This window comes from Sander vitreus, chromosome 14 (genome assembly GCF_031162955.1).
Source record: "Sander vitreus isolate 19-12246 chromosome 14, sanVit1, whole genome shotgun sequence".
NCBI lineage: Eukaryota > Metazoa > Chordata > Actinopteri > Perciformes > Percidae > Sander > Sander vitreus.
This window is the reverse complement of record NC_135868.1, coordinates 25,700,057-25,717,074: the sequence shown is the minus strand read 5'-3', so window position 1 is coordinate 25,717,074 and position 17,018 is coordinate 25,700,057. Positions and strand designations below refer to the sequence as shown.

Here is a 17,018-nt window from a genome sequence, read left to right as displayed (position 1 = left end):
TTTGCTAAACACCTTGCACGATCAGCAATAGCCCAAACCTAGCTTATCAACCGTAAAACTCGGCACAACAGCCAACTCTTGGAGTTAGCCTTAAGCTACCTACCTAGCTAGCTAGCTAGCTGCAGCTACTAAACTCTGCTAGCAGCAGTTGTCATTTCAGTCGACAAGATTGCGGGTCAAGAAATGAGGAGATAACTTTTGTTCACTTCTGTGTGCCGTTTAGGAGTTATTGCTTGACAAAATACTATGACTTTCAAGTGGTAAACCTGTGGCTGTTGTCACTGTAAACTGCATACGAGTCGTGCTAGAATGGAAAGTTTAAAAGGCGCAGCAGGCAAAGAGTCAGTTCTTGTCTTTTATTACACAGCTAATCAGGCATCCTGCAGTCTGCTATTTCTGTATAACAGACCATTGCAATGGACGCATTTCTGGTCATAGACTCTCCTGAGCCCATTTATAAATCAGTTAAGGGTTAGGATTAAATAAGTTTATACTTCTTCCTACTCCTCTTCGCGCATGTAAATCGTGGAAACTCACTAATGAAATGAATTGTTATCTCCATTTCTCTTTTCAACCTTTTTGTTGATCTTGTTCAATACGTCTTCAACAACTGCTGTTGTCTTTTTTTATGTTGAATTGTACATGCTCAAAATAAATAAATAAATACAAAGGAAATCATTCTAAAACCATATTTGTGCTCATATAGAGCTCATACCGCTGATCAGCGGATCACAAAGGGAGAGACAGGGTGGAGGAAACGGGACTCGCTAACAGCGCTAATGGCAACAGTGAAAACAGAGCATTAGTTAGCTCCATGGTTAGCTCACTAACCTGGCTTAGACCTGGCTTCCGCCCTAGAGCCGTGCTCATCAGGGGTTAAGTTAACCTTCCCGACCGGGACGCAGGCGTCATCAGTGGGTAACCTCTGTGTGAGTAGCTGCGCTATGAGCCGTGTAATAAGCCGTGTAATAAGCGGGATAATGTCGAGCGAGCTGGTCATTATTGTGAATTGAACACCTTCAGGGTGAGGTTCAGTCAGTGAGTTCAAATTTGCAATAATGACCGGCTCGCTCTACATTATCCCTTGCGTATGTTTTTTTTTACTCTAAACTACAATAAAAACAATGGATATCAATATCATATCTATCAGCTCTCACCTTCAGTCTGGTTTTGAGGTTCAATTACATTTTTTTTGCTGTTTTTGAAACCACCCACAACACTATAGAACCTGTTTACACTTGGTTTTAAAATGCTTCTTGGGCGAGTGTAAACGATCACCAGGGCTCATTGTGATCAGATCACTCAAACCTAGTAACGATCCACCAAACCCACGATTCGGTTCCTATCACGATTTATGGCCCACGATTTGATACAAACCTCGATTCTTTTGGGGGGGTTGGAGGAGAGTTATACTCAGTAAACGTAATACAACTTTTTTTTCTGCCACATGGCATCGTTTTGCCATCGATTACATGCTACTTTGCAACACAGTAATACAACAGAGACCTTATTTATTGATATTGATTGATTTCAATATCGATCGATCCAACACCAAAGATTCTTTTGTACCTTAAAATAATATTTCCAAAATTGTTTCAGTGGTTCATCAACTCGTAACAGGGTGAACGGCACTTCTGCATTCGCTTTGCGGCTCTCTACCGGCTATAACCGCACTATGCAAGTTTGCCAGATCAGGTAGCGGATCTGTAGTTCGAAGAGACATAAGAATGGTAACGGTAATGGACAATTCCACTTCCAACCTGTAGGGGGACCGACGAGGAAAAGTGCTTTGCTGTTGCTTTAAGGTTAGCCTACTATAAAGATGCTGGTTGACAAGTAGCTAATGCTAATGTTTGGTCTATAAAGTTAGCTAATTCTTGGTGGGTAACATAAGATTACGACATCGTTCAACATGCTCAGTTATTTTTAGTATGATTGTTTTGACCATAGTTAACAACTCTGGGCTAACCCACGAATTCATCAGTAACGTTAACTGTATAGATAAGCGACTAATGTAATGCTAATTTAGCCAGCTAGCACACCCCTGTCTGTCTGCCTCACTCTCCCGCCGCTGCAAGGCTTCAGTCGGGATGAGAGCTGACAACAGCCCCGGGCACACATCCACAGTCAGCCGCCAGCCAGCTAGCAGCCAGCCACTATCATTACAGCAATCCAAACCCAGTCAGCACTTAACTCCAGTGCTAAGAACACTAACGGCAGTTTACTGAACCGTCGGGAAACAGACCCAGGCACTGGAGTCAGAACAGCGGCCATTCGTAACGTTACACCTCCGTTAGCGTTACCAGTGTTCATGCCGAAAATCTCCTCCCTGCCGAATATCACACATCGTTACAGCCCTACTCAAACCACTTGCCGAGGTGGTCCGAGATGCATTTGACCACATACCTTTTTTAGTGTAAAGGCTAATGTGTCCTGATGCGTCACCGACAAGGACCTAACCGGTAAATAGGCCCTCAATGCAGGACGGTGACAGCGTGCCAACGCTCTATAACTTGCCCATTTTACGACAAGTTGTACGAAGTGTTGCGTGACCGTCCCACCGTTTTGCCCTGTGGAAGGAGATGTGTTGGAATCTGCTGACAGCGATATCTCCAGCTGTACCGACACAAATGCTACCGTGACTGGCGAAAGTGTGGACGTAATAGTTGTGCGCGGGGCCCCGCAGTAATTAAACCTGAACACAAGTGGTCAGCTGGAGACCCATTATGGACACAGGTGTGAACGGCAGTGCGTCTTTAGCTGTCGGATTTTTGTTCGGATCACTGAAACGCATTTTTAAACCAAGTGTAAACAGGGCCTAAAAGGAAGCTACAAGCACTCACTGATATCACTCAGCTATATTGTTTACTGGTACACAGGTCCAAAGAGGACCTCCCGTCAGTCCTTCAAATAGCACCTAAAAGCAATCCGCCCTCTCTGTAATTAACTGTGTTTAATGTGCAATAACAACAAGCCATTATACGAAATGAGGCTGGCAAATTGCCCTCCACGTTACAAAATATGAGACAGATTGAGCAGGTTTCATAAGGGTCAATCACAACAGCAGAGCACCCAGCTATTTACAGCAATTAGCACACTTGACAGAGAGATATAAAGAATGGCTGGCAGGCAGCGCTGGCAGAGGCCTCAGGGATGATCTGAAAACAGAACATGTCGAGCAAGAACAGACTGTTTTGGGGGATCTACGACTTTTACACTTCATGTTTCGATTCAAGTGATTATCAACTAATCCTGAGCATATGGCCCTCCAATGTGCAAGGTCAAACATGAACAAAATGACATGGTGAATGTCTTATTTTTCGCCTGGTGGTGGCTGCACACGTGACACCAGTGTTGCCATTGTTGTATCTCTAATCAGACTGAGAGAAAATGAGCACAGATTGGTGGCCTCTGACTCCAATCGTTACCTGTTTGGTTAAATATGAACTTTACAGGTTAACCGTTTACAAAGGAACCTCCACAGATTTTACGCATCAGTGCCAGTTTACTTGTCAATAGGAGAACTACTCTGGGCTCTGCAGGAGCTGTAAATCTGAGGAAATAACCCAGATGATGTCAGCATGGCTGCTTACCAAGCAGGCAGGGTCTTACACAATGACACTGTTGAGCTGCATTATGGAAAGAGTAGGATTCTTTCTTCTCAGCATTATTGGAGCTTAACCCATACCAGGAACTAAAAGTCAGGATATCTCTGCCTTTGCTGCATCAAGTTTGACCATTACTTTTTAATCTCTTGCGAGTTCCCCAACTTTGTGGGAGTGCAATACTAAATCACTGGAGCACTCTTTTAATACCAGAGTAATGCCAAAGATCAATCATTTAGACTGCAACTTTAATCTTGCAACCTACATTGATTGCACTTTTTCACCAAAGCTCACACAAGAATGCATGAAGAGCCAGTAATATCCCTATTATCGTTAGGCGAGGTGTCTAAGTACTGGAAGCAGGAGAAATTTGGAATCCTTTGATTTCTGGGGGAAACACACTGGTGCCAATATTATACGTATAAGTTTAGATACTGATACGAAATACCTTTTTAGATTAGACATTACTTAACCTGAGCCAGTGCTTTTTTTTCCCCATTTAAAAAAGCCAAAGTTATCAAAGCACAAGCAGCCGTATGAGAAGTTTGCCGAATAAAATGTGTAAAATTGGAAACATTTTAATGAATTAAGATCATAAAACAGTACAGTCAAATAATTAATTAAAAATCTGATCAGTCGGAGTTCTTGGCAGTTGATGTTCTCTTTAACAATGTGAAACGGTGGCTGGTACGTGACCGTCACTGTTACAACAGTTAAGTTAAAGTCTCAAAACTACCATTGTCACTATGTAACGCTGTTAAACGATGACCAGTATGTGACCGTGACGGTCAAGTTTCGGCACCAAAACTACTCTTACGTAACCGGTACGTGACTGACAGTTAACTTTACAAAAACGACTTGGTTAAGATTAAAAATGTGGTTTGGGTTAAATTAAGTACTTCCAGGACACGAATACCGGTCACCCCCGGTAAAAGTCCTGTGTTTTGGGACCCTTACACCACCCGACCTCCTCCTTACGCAGATTTTGGCGCTCTTTTACTGTCACCTGATATCCTTCTTTGTTCCGGTCATAATTAACTATGTACATTAGAGGTTGCTTCCTTCCAGCAAAAGTCAATGTGGGGCTTATAGTAATAAATATGTCGATTAGATTTGAATTACAGTGCATTACTTTTGGTAGGTATACAGTATATCAAACAGTGAATGAGGACAGCCTGTCCAAAACACAAAGATATTGAATTTACTTTGCAGTAATATTCACAGTCCAGAAGCTGCAAGCAGAGAATGTTTGGGATCAGAAAAATAATTTGCTCTTGATTTGACTACTTGTTTCAGCACGTAATCCATCCTAAACATATAGTCTCAGCTTTCAGGATCCATATATCAGTTGCTCCCGGGTAGCTGCATGAAGGCCAGGACAATAAATCTACACATGTCTGATACGTGTGACACCGGGAGGACAGTGTGTGCTGCTGTAACATCAATATTTTAGCACAAAGCCTGTTGTTTGAAAGAGTGTAACCGAGGCCGTCCTCCACCCCAGGCGCTCCCCGAACTAGACCATCTCTGAACAGCGATGCGGCCTGGGTGGCTGCGGCTGCACGTGCTGCTCCTGCATGCTGGCTACCACCCATGGGCCTCTAGCACCCTCTGACAACAACTCTGGCAAATGAGGCATCGGCTGAGACACACACATACACATACACACACACACACACACACACACACACACACACACACACACACACACTATAAGGCCAACACACATGCTTCCACACTGCATCAGCAGTGTCAAGGTCTTGTGCTGTATTTGTGTCAGAAAAAAAGCTGTATTACAGTTACTGAGTATAATTCTGTGACATTGTATGACTTACAATTACTCTCGAACGTATCTGGGTTCCAGTGTTTTGACGGAAGTTAGAGTAATTCTCTCTGGGTTTGTCATTACGGAGGACACCATTTACATTGTGCATAGTCATTTGATCCATTGTTGATATGGAAAAATTGATTAGTGCAGCTTTAAGTTCTGCCACAGTATATGACCATCAGTAGCTATCAATGACTCTTAAGCCCAGTTCAGACCAGAGATTTGGGACGAGACGAAACCGTTTTAGAACGTTGCAGGGGAAAGTTTCAGCGGTCTGAACCGGCTCGACTCAAACCAGCTGATGGAGCTGCTATCTCTTTCAACAGCCACTAGCCAAGTCAGCTTGTAAAGTCAGTTACAAACTGTAGAAATAAAACGATACATAATCCTTTTTATTTCTATATTACAACTGTCAACTGGTCGAAATGGCCAAGTTTTAGACAGAGGCTCAACAAGCGCGGTATGTGGTCGAGCGAGCTAGAGAGTGACTGAAGAGAGTGAGCGGCGTTAGAACAAAGCATGAATCACATAAATAAAATGTTCATCACTAGAAATGCAACTGTAGCAAGCATCTCACTATCACTAACGTTATCCACATTCATATTTAGACACAACAAATGATATATCCAGCTACAAAAGAAGCCTGAAAAGTCGAAAGTTAGAACAGAAGTGCAGAGAGACATTGCTATGGAGATGATACACCGTCTCATCTCGTCGCATTGATGTAAACTGGCAGGTTTTAGATCGTTGCAGACCGGGGCGTTGCAAGTAGTTGCAAGTTTCAACTCGTCTCGTCGTGAATCTGTGGGCTGAACTGGGCTTTAAACTCTGGACAAATCTACAGTAAATCTGACTTGGATGAAGATTAAAGACAAGATTATTTTGGTTTCCAGCTGAGGATACTCAAAATCTTCAAACATTTCCCTCTAGCTGCCATTTGAAGATGCAAATGTGCAAAGCTTTCAGGTCCAGCTGTAAAGAGGCACCTTCAGTGAAAACCATGTTTGATGGTGCCCATTGAGACGCTATTCAAAACAGCAGTTGCACCTATCACCGTCGTACAGCCTCTCCATTTGCCAATCAACAGAATGAGCTCTTCAAATGGTTGATGTCTGACTAACCGTTTCGAGATGCCGTGCCAGTTTCTAGGGCAGACAGCATTCCATGCGGTAATTATAGGGGAAAACTAAAAACTAAGCAGCTGATTCTATTGTGTGGTCGGATACAGTGAAAAGGTCACTGATCTGTGGATTGAATGGATGCCTTGGGAATTACAATAAACCCTTTGTCTCCACAGAAGAACCATCCCATCTCACCTACTGTTCCCTGCCCATCTAATCAGTATAGAGAGGCTGGCAGCAGGAGAGATGACATTGACAGACCACAGTTCCTTTCCCATAGAGCCGTGCAGAGACATGCAGGGGGAAGTCTATTGAGTTATACCGCCATCCCCTGCCTATCGCCACGCTGGGCTGCTGGGAAAATGGGCACGGAGAGGTCAGAACAGCCTTACACAGCTTCGTGGGAAACAGGTCCCCTCTGTTCCTATTATCATCCTTTGTCCTCTACATCTCTAAAAAACATGTCGGCTGTCTTATATGTCCTCCAGACACAGGTGAGGACAGAATTGACTGACACATTTTAATGGCGGAAAGATAAAAGTAGCAATCGCCAAATGGCAGCCAGCAATAGGTCAGAGTAAAGGGCAATGGGCTTTACAGAAGCAGCGGCTCTGACCAAACTCTTATAGGTCACTGGTCAATACATAGGAATAATGAATGACTGGAATTTAGCCCGGCAAATTACGGTTTCCATTCTCAGAGTTGTGGGGCCCGCAATCAATAGGAATTAAATTAGGCGCTGGGTGGCAAAATTGTAAGTGACGGGTGACACTTGGCTGCCTTTTATCTTGCTGCAAAGAGGCAAGTTTCAAAAGTGAACATTTTTCTTTCCTTTTATGGCAGACAGGAGATGTAAAAAAAAAAAAAACCAGGACGTATTCCTCCACTTTTCATCTCAAACACTCTACAAGTCTGCAGCAGGGATATCAGGTGAAATGTTCTGTTGCTACTGATGCCACAATAACCGAGGTTTGGGGCTGAAACCGAAATGCCACCGTTCTTGATACCTTACTGTGAGGGATATGAACACAGTTTTACACAAACACAGTTTTTTTTACATCAAACAAAAGATGACAAATGTCTAAATATTGTCTGAACACAAGCTGCTGTACAACAACTTCTCTGAAACAAAATACACAAGTTTAATCAGACTAAATTGCCATTTCTGCGACCTTGGTTTTTGTTTTTGTGTGTGTGTGTGTGTGTGTGTGTGTGTGTGTGTGTGTGTCCTAATGTAGCAGAAACAACCCCAACGGTGGCTTTGAGTACTTGCCAGGAGGCGTTGTGTGTACGTGTGTCTGTTTGTTACCGCTATGTCGTCACAAACGTACAAGATGCAGTCACAAAACTTTACAGGTGTGTCATAGAGATCAAAATAAAGGCCGAGTAGGAATTAGGGAAGGGGCCATTGCTAGGGTTGGGTATCGTTTGGGTTTTTTTTCCGATACTGGTGCTAAAGCGATTCTAAACATTGCCTGAACCGATACTTTTGAAAAAAGATTAAAATAAGATAAAAAGAAAAGCACAAACAACAGTCGGCGACATTAAAGAACGGCTTGTTTATTGCTTAGGCCATATGGTCAAAATTAAATGATTTATTAATAATGTAATAATAACAACTTATAACAATAACTAATTTCACCAGTGAATTGCTGTGAAACGACAAAAACAACCACTAGATGGTGAAAGGGTATTTTACAATTACTTTGAATGCACAACGAGGCTTACCAGTTTCAAGTGAACACATCGTCTGTGTTGTTTTTACGACAACGGCAGCTGCAGACTGTTTAACGTCACGGTGTTGGAATCCCCTACTATAAAATATAGTCACACTTTACACTGATTAGCTGTCAGCATTTTAACCGTGTTTAATCCAGCTACAAGCTAAGGGTAGGCTAACGTTACCTGCTGCCAAGTGTAGTGTTAACTAGCGTCACGTGCAGGCGCAGTGATGCTTTGGTTGCCCGTAACATCCATTTCGGAGCATCAGAGAGAAGCGCAGTCATTTCAGTGGCACTGAAATCCGCTTTGTTATTGGGTCCGGTAGATACCGGTCGTTTAGGCACCGGTGCCATATTAGGGGGTCAGCCCTATGTTCCCAGAGTCCAATGGTCCCACAGCCCTATGTTCCCACATTTCTAAGAATGTTCTTTTTTTCACTGAAAATTAGGCCCTATGTTCCCACAGCCCACATTTCTAAGATTTTTCTTAAAATTAGGCCCTATGCCCCCTGCGCTTCATTTGACTGATCTGACCAGAAGCTAGTCAATGCGAGGCCTCTGTGCTACTTATATTAAATGTTTGCAATAAACAAAGAGATGGGCGCACCAGATTTAGCTAAAAGCTACATTCCATCTGTAGTCCATTGTTACTGGATAATAGGTTGGGTGTAACTGGCTACCAAATTGGGAGAAAGGGGACTACAATCTGATACAAATTTATGAAAAAGGAAATGTGGGAACATAGGGCCTAATTTTGAAAAAAGAAATCTTAGAAATGTGGGAACATATGGCCTAATTTTGAAAAAAGAAATCTTAGAAATGTGGGAACATAGGGCCTAATTTTCAGTGAAAATAGGGCTGTGGGAACATAGGCACGCTCCCCCATATTAGTCCCGGGTTTCGGTACCCAAACCTAGCCATTGCTGCTCAGTCGTGCCAAGGCAATTGGAGATTTTATAGGTAAAGCAGCAGGGACCTGTTTACTTATTGCAGTGGCAGCCTTTGTTCCTCGTAAAAAGATAAAGTTAAGGCTGACTGAGGCTGTTCAGGAGATTAGTGATAAAGGCTGGCACCCCTGGGACTCCAGAATCAGAATGGGTGGGTGGAGCGCACCCGGTGCGATGTCATCATCTGTCTGCCATCGTATGTGTTAACACACGGTAACATGAAGCCTGGTTTCCAAGAAAGAGCACGGTGTGGAACAGATGATAGAAAGTCAGATGACTCACCCAGCGGTGACAGAACAAGAGCAGGCTGCCAGCGACGTCGGTGTGAGCAAAGTAACTTCATTTCCCATGATATATATATATATTAACTAAGCAAGTTCAAATATGACTAGGGCTGACTGTATTCCCATGTCTACAATACTGCTGCTGCATCAACACAGTTACACAGCCATATTTTGAAAGATTTCCCATCTTTAGCTTAAGTTTATATTGTAGTTTGCCAATCTCAGAGCTATTTGGTTCACTGTTTATCTAAAATTCTTATATTCATTTATATTGTCGGACAACTTAAAGCTTTTTTTTGTGGTATTGGATCACAGTATTGATTGGTGAAAGGTGACGCATAGAGTGTCAAACCTACAGAAATGTATCACCCAACCCCAAATATCCCTTAGAGTTTTTGAGGCCATTGGCCTCTTTTATCTTGTTTTGGTTTACTCTCACTGCTTTCATTAACCTTGTTTAGCTTATAGTTTTGTTTACCTCTCTCTTTTTATTAACTAATTTCTGTCGGTCATCATGATTAGGTACCAGGAAGTACATCAAATAAGGGCAAAACAACAACAATGAAAAAAAATTAAGAATTTCATCAAAATCAGAGTTTCATCAGGATTTCATCTCTACTTTTACATACTACGCTTCCCTCAATATTTATTATTGATTATACCGACCCACCCCTACCAACCCACCTCCCTTCCCCCAACCCACCCTACCATCTGCCCACCTCTCCTATCCGCGTACCCATTTACCCCCCCTCCCCGCACATTGATGGTCCTCATTCAAAAAAACAGCTCTGATAAACCCAAGTGGGTAAGCTTCTCCTCACAACCCGAACCTCCTATGGCGCCATTTTGATGCTAACAAGCCATCACCCCCCCGTTAGCATTCCTCTGACTGCCGTTCATTTTGACGTCACTTTGACAGCGAATAACTTTACATCTGAAGCGTTTAAAGACTCTATTTTTCCATTTTTTATCTCTAAAGAAAGACGACAATGTATAAAAGGCTCCATTACCTTGTACCTCACGTTATGGCTCCGTAGCAGACATTTTTGTAAAAATAGGCTAACGATTGTGTCATAACCACACGACTTACTGTCGCAGAGCAGGGGAATTACCGTATAGTACAGGAGAAGCTCGCAGGCAGTTTCGACTTACATTAGCTGTTTAAGTTTAATTACTAATGTTAACTAGCATTTTAGTTAGCAATAATTAGCCTGTGCCTATGTTATCTCCTTACATATACCTACGCTCTCCGTCTCTGTAAGATTGGGAATGATTGAGATTTCTCTTGGCTCAGCTACCAGAAGACTTCCAACTTTCAGACAGGTTGCTCACGTCACATCTACGTCGTCTCTCTCAGTTGAGGCTGGGGAGAAACGCTGCGCCACCGTAAAAAGTGCTCGACTCGGCACTTCCACTGGACGAACGCCTACGACTGCTCGCTGGGAACGCTCAGCGCGCCATCCGTGGAAATTGTCGGTAATAGCCTTCACTGGTCTCCGTCCAGAGCAACGGGATCTGTTGGTCCATTCTATATACAATCTATGGATAAACCTACTGTATGCTACGTGTCTCAACACCAAACAGCAGACAGTTAGCATTTAGATGCTAAAGAGCCAGATATTTTTCTTGGTGGAGACCAACACAGGACTAAAAGAAAAGTCAATATTGGACTAGTATTTTTTAGGTGGCCAGAAACACGACCTCAAATGAATGCTAGTGTTGCTCCATGTCTGATGGATGAGGAAATAGACTGTTATAATATCTGTTTGCTAACAACTTTGCCATAAGGTGATACTATGTCACTGTACGCTGCTCCCAATTGACCAAATAAAAACAATTATTTGAAGCAGCTTTCAATACATTATTATTATTATTACAAATAAGTGTTGGTACTGTATATCTTATCTATTTATTTATTTTTACATTAGTAAACAAATCATTTAAAAAAAAAAAATTGATTGAACCTATAGCCAGTTTATAAAAGCTTTAACATTTACTTTTTTATGATCACTGTGTTTTTGTTAAAACAAAAGAAGACCTCTGAGGTTAGCATGAGCAGTGAGAGTCCACCTGGCTGAACAGAAACTCCAGACCAAGACGCACAAATTTCAGCAATCCATAAACATCTAAGGGGAAATGTGAACGTCTGTTTGATGGACAGGTGATCACTGCACCGCAGAGAAAAAGCACTACAGCAGCCAGCCACTTAACAGAGACCATGCAATGAGACTGATTTTCCAAAAATGACCTCATGCATATGTAATTAACACAGGGCAAAAATCATAAAATGAATGGAAATGCCATGGAGCTAAAGTGCGCCAGGAGAGCCAGACTTCATTTCCCCTACATGACATTGTGTATCATATTAATGATTCACTAAAGAGCCCGTTTTAAGAAGACCAGGATTCTAACAGCTGGACAAAGACAGAGGCCCTAACACTGTTTAAAATTCTGTTTTTTTTTTTTTTTTAGACATTTGTGCTACACATTCACCAAAGCATAAAGACTGTGGTATGTTCACAGGCACTCGTCTGAATGGGAATAGATTGCATTCCTAAGGATAAGGACACAAAGGGCTAAAACACACACATGCAGTGTACCTTTTATTCAGTTTAGATTTAAGGGTTTGCCAATAATGACCTCATGTCATATCAGCCAGGTAGGGTTATGAAATATTGTTTTCATTGCAGATTTTACTTTTTCAGCATCTCATGATGGTCCAAGTAGTTGGTTTAAATTGCGTCTACTTTTTGGGAATGCAGAGTGGTCACATTTAAAACTAAATATTGGCACAAAATACCGTCCACTAGACCTTAGATGTGTCCTGACTGAACCAACTTGTTAACTACTATCGTATAGTCAGGAAAAGCCATATAGGTCTGACTCAGTGACATAATAACCGAAAGTATGCTTTGTGATGTTATTACATATTCTTCGTGGTAGTTTTAGCATTTAAAATAGTAAAACAATGTAAGTTTCATACTGGTGGATTCTGAAACATGGTTTCACTTCACCATCGGACAGTTCACCATATATCACGATCATCATCTTAAGGTCACGGTTTACTGCATGCTTTTAATAAAACAAAGCAGATAACCCAGCTGCTATAGATCTCTGTTGGGAGCCAGTGGCATTTTTCATTTAAACAGCTGATACACACAATGCTGTGAGCCCATATGGAGGTGACAGGTACTGTCCACTGAAGCCTACTGTCGGCCCTGTTTTTAACATTTGCTATATCTAGGTGACTGGTGTTGGCAGACAGATTGGTCACATGAGGATTTATTGTTTCAGCTTCTGTTGTTGTTGTTTAGATATTTTTTTTCTGAGTTTCTGAGCATATAATGGCTCCAGTCTTGTTTATTCCTCCCTGCACGCCTATAATCTACTGTAACCAGCAGCTTCTTCTCCAGCTTCTCTCATTCCTCTGCCTGTTTTGGGAATATTTGTCGACGGTGTTAGCGCACAGCAGCAGAAGCCAGTCTGCTGTGCTAGCTACCTGTGGAGCAGAACAGGTGACAGACAGTGGAGCCTATATGTGCGCAACGACGGACACTCACCGACTGATTTCAGTGCGCTTCGCCGAGGAAAGAAACCACGGAGTCCGAAGTTGGAACTAGCCGCCAGCCACCATCTTCTGCATGGACGAAGAAGAGTAGCCTAAGTGCAGAGTGTCAGGGGTTCGGTCCGGTACGACACATTACAGTGCTTCACTACAGCTGACGCCGTTGGACCCGCGGCATAGCGGACTACACCGTGCTGTTACCACGGACAGCCGAGCACCGTGCCCGCGCTCAGTCCCAGGCAGCAGCAACAGGGAGGGGCGTCAATGTAAGCGCACTTAGCCCGGAGCATACAGGAAAAGACGGGGTTTGGCCTTCAAAGTAAAAGCACAACAGCTGTCGAGAAAGAAGAGGGAAACAACTGTTTCAGTTATGTCCATGAGGAAAAGTGGAACAAAATACACCGTTTTTGTTGGGACGATATGCATAAAAATAAAATATAAATAAATTAAAAAGGCAGCATTATACCACAAATATAACATTTATAGGAAAATAAAAATGTCTAATGCATCTGTCAGTGATGACAATGTTTTGCTTAGAGACCTATAGCCTATTACACAATGTATTGATTTCAAAATAAATTGGCTTGCTAACACCCAATATAATTATAGGACTACTATCCTGCTCAAAAAGTCTAAAAGATGGCTTTCTGTCTGGCCTGAAGCTCTCACTGTGTAGTGTTACAGAACATCACGTTTTCAGATTTTTCAGCAGAAATAACATTAACCATAATACAGTTTATTGCTTCAAGAATACCATTTTACCTATGTTTTAGTCTCACTAATTCGGTTACTCAAAATAGATAATATATTTTTGTAGCCAATTGAATTTTGGGCCTATTTTGTAATATTGACATTATTATTATAATTAAAAGTAGTAGTAGTAGAACTAGTCGTAATAGTAGTAATGACGATGCAGGAAATGTTTTTAAATTGATCATTTTCAAACGTGTTTTATTTTGAAGTCACAGTGGTACAGTTTCCTGTGTAACTCTGGCTGTTTTGTCTTGCCGCTGCTGCTCAAAGGTTTGTACCATTTGTTTATTTTAGTAAGGGGTGCACCGTCTCTACACATTCGCACACTAAGAAATGGAATCGCCTTTTCACCTGTCTTTTGGTAGAATCCTGTCACTCAGTAATTTGTCCTCAGTCCTAAATTACATGGATCATTTATTGTAGGCTATAGCTCTCCTTATCTCATTCCTATTACACAGATAAAAAAAAAACTAAGGCACTTGTACATAGGCTAGATACCACCACCTTAAATAGAAACAGAAAACAGTGGTCTAATAACATCAAAGTCAACTGTGCTTTAACCAAGGAATGTAATGTAATACTCAACAGGCCATTTTTTTTTTTTTTTTTTTTTTATCTCAATGTTGTTCATCTCATTTATTAAATGAGGAGAACAATTATACAGTGTACCGTCAACCCTTGATACGTCTGTGAGCTGCATTACAAGAAACTCCCTGCCACCAACAGGCTTAAGGACAGTCATAGGTAACATATATGGTATTCAGCTTCATAAGCAGACACACAAGGTCCTGGGATTATTATAAAAAATATCAAAGATAAAGAGAACGGTGGTCACTTCAACCAATATCAATCCCCCGAGGAATGTTGGCATACCTTTTGTAATGAAGCCGTTATCTACATCAAATTCATTAGACTGCTCATTAACACACGCATTCATGTGATCCATGATTCTGCTTTCCGTTGAGGACATTACAAGCCTGCTGCTGCTTTAGACTGTAGGAAAAAAGAGAGCATGCAGAAGCTGTATCTTTGTGCTGATTATTCACAGGAAGGTCAGACACAAACAGATGGAGGTTTGGCCCCCTGTTGCTTTAAACTCACCGTCTGAACTTCATTGTCACACCTGTTTCCTCACTGTTTGCTACTTCTGGTGAAACCAAATCAGTTCCTATTTGCTCCTATACGGCCATATCATTAGGCTATACAGTGACTTTGCAATGGCCTTTTTGTGCATGCAGGATGTTTTGCATCTAATGCATCGTGTTACATTAGGGTCCTTTTGTGTAGCTGTGACATGTTTGTATCATTCCTCTATGTAAAATAAACACGTGTCATGTTGCACACCCATGCATACATATATTACACACATAGTAGAAAGGACACACCTAATAGATATATATATATATATATATATATAGTGTGTTTATAACAGTCAACTCTGAGTTCATTGTGTGATAGGCCCACTACCCTAATGATAGAGCACTCCGATGAATTAATGTGTTGATATATGAAGTTTAATGTGATCGTTTGCATTCTTCTTAAATACAAAACATACAAATATTATCTACAAAAATGTATGCAATCATCAAAAAAAATAGAATACAAAGAAGTTCAGCAAAGTGGATATTTGGGGAGCAGCTTCTTTACATAAATTGTTTATATATTACCTTTATTGTCTCCTGTCATTCTGATTTCTGATTATGTCAGTTGGTTCAAATGAATTGCATATCTTCGCTTTTGTTAACAATTTGAGTTAGGGCGTTTGTGCTGCATTCATATGGTGTCGGAATAATCATGATAATTACCCTCCTGATCATATTTTCATGGCTCACCCGATCCTTTTACTTTTCTCACTCTGAGCAATGAAATACAACACATCTTCTTTGTAGCAGTCTATATCGACGACGTTTCATTTCAGGGAATGCGAAATTACGAATCCTATGGCCACGCCAAGACCCGCCCTTCAATAGTAGCTCGATTGGTTGGGGTTAGGCATTGACCCTCGAGCGGTTAAGGTTAGGATAGCTGATTGGTCAGGGGATGGGACCTGTACAAATCAGGTTACGTTACCTTGCGTAAGCATGGACGCCTGGCCAGTAGTAGTGACTGAAGGGCGGGCAGGTCTTGGCGCGGCCATAGTAGGATTCGTAAAATCGCAGGACTTGTTCAGGTGCCGCCAGAGGTTCTGCCGGATGTCCGTCACCTTCTGCTTCCTTTGTGTTGGCGTTCTAAACTCCGGTGGATTTGTGAGGACTATGGTTAACTGCTCCTCAGATCTCTGCAGGGTAAATCCAGACAGCTAGACTATCTTTCCAATCTGAGTTTTGCGCGACTAAAACAACCTTTGAAACGTACACATTTTCCAAATTCCTTCCTGAGGCTGTTTCGCAGAGGCACGTTTGCTGCGTCCGGCGCTTAGCGCCGCCCAAGATGATTGTGATTGGTTTAAAGAAATGCCAATAAACCAGAACACGTTTTTCTCCCATCCCGGAATGCTGTGTGGACTAGCAAGACCTTCCTCCGCAGCGCTGTGGAGGAAGGTCCGGCAATGCGAGACTAAGGCCTATTTAACTAAGAAGGCCTATACATGCAATGTAGAACATTTTTTTCTCGCCATAAAAATAGCAAATACCTTTTGTTGCAAAAAACAAATGTCAATAAATAAAACCATATAACATGTTGGTTGGTTTAAAATGAATTGCTTTTGCTTCCTTTCAGGAGGTGACACATAATCAGTTTAATGAATTATGTGGTTTTAAAATAAAATCAAATCAATTTAGCATTGAACATTTTGGATATTACGTATTTTAAGTGTTTGAGGTGGTGGACCTAAAGGACTATAATAAAGGGAGGGTTTTTCTTTTGCGCAATAGCATCCAGTTGGTCGAACCTTTTGAGTGACCACTCAGTAAGCCAATCACAGACTCGGTGTTGAATTACAACGGGCAAAATTGTAAACTGCAACGAAACCGTGTAAAGTAAACGCTCAGATATTTTTTTTCCCCCCCAAACAATGTCGGAAGTAGAGGGAATGTGCCTAAAATAAAACCGAGAACGCCAATGACTACGGAAATGTATACAGCAACAACACGTGCTATAATGCTCCATGGATTCGTTGTGTTCCATATGGACATTTACCATCAAAATACACGAATAAACAAATATGAATTTATGAATGAAATAATATAATATCC

The 17,018-nt window shown here is 41.7% G+C and overlaps 1 protein-coding gene across 2 annotated transcripts in view; it reads right to left on the bottom strand.

Annotated features, from left to right (window-relative positions):
• The window catches only part of pkib (protein kinase (cAMP-dependent, catalytic) inhibitor beta), a 29,970-nt gene extending 16,640 nt beyond the window's left edge, over positions 1–13,330 (bottom strand). Inside the window, exon 1 of one of the 2 annotated variants that reach the window (XM_078268112.1) lies at positions 13,067–13,330. The gene's annotated coding sequence lies outside the window, so the exon portion shown is untranslated. The remainder of the gene's footprint in view (positions 1–13,066) is intronic. The other variant, XM_078268111.1, reaches the window with a different exon arrangement.
• Positions 13,331–17,018: the final 3,688 nt, after the last annotated feature.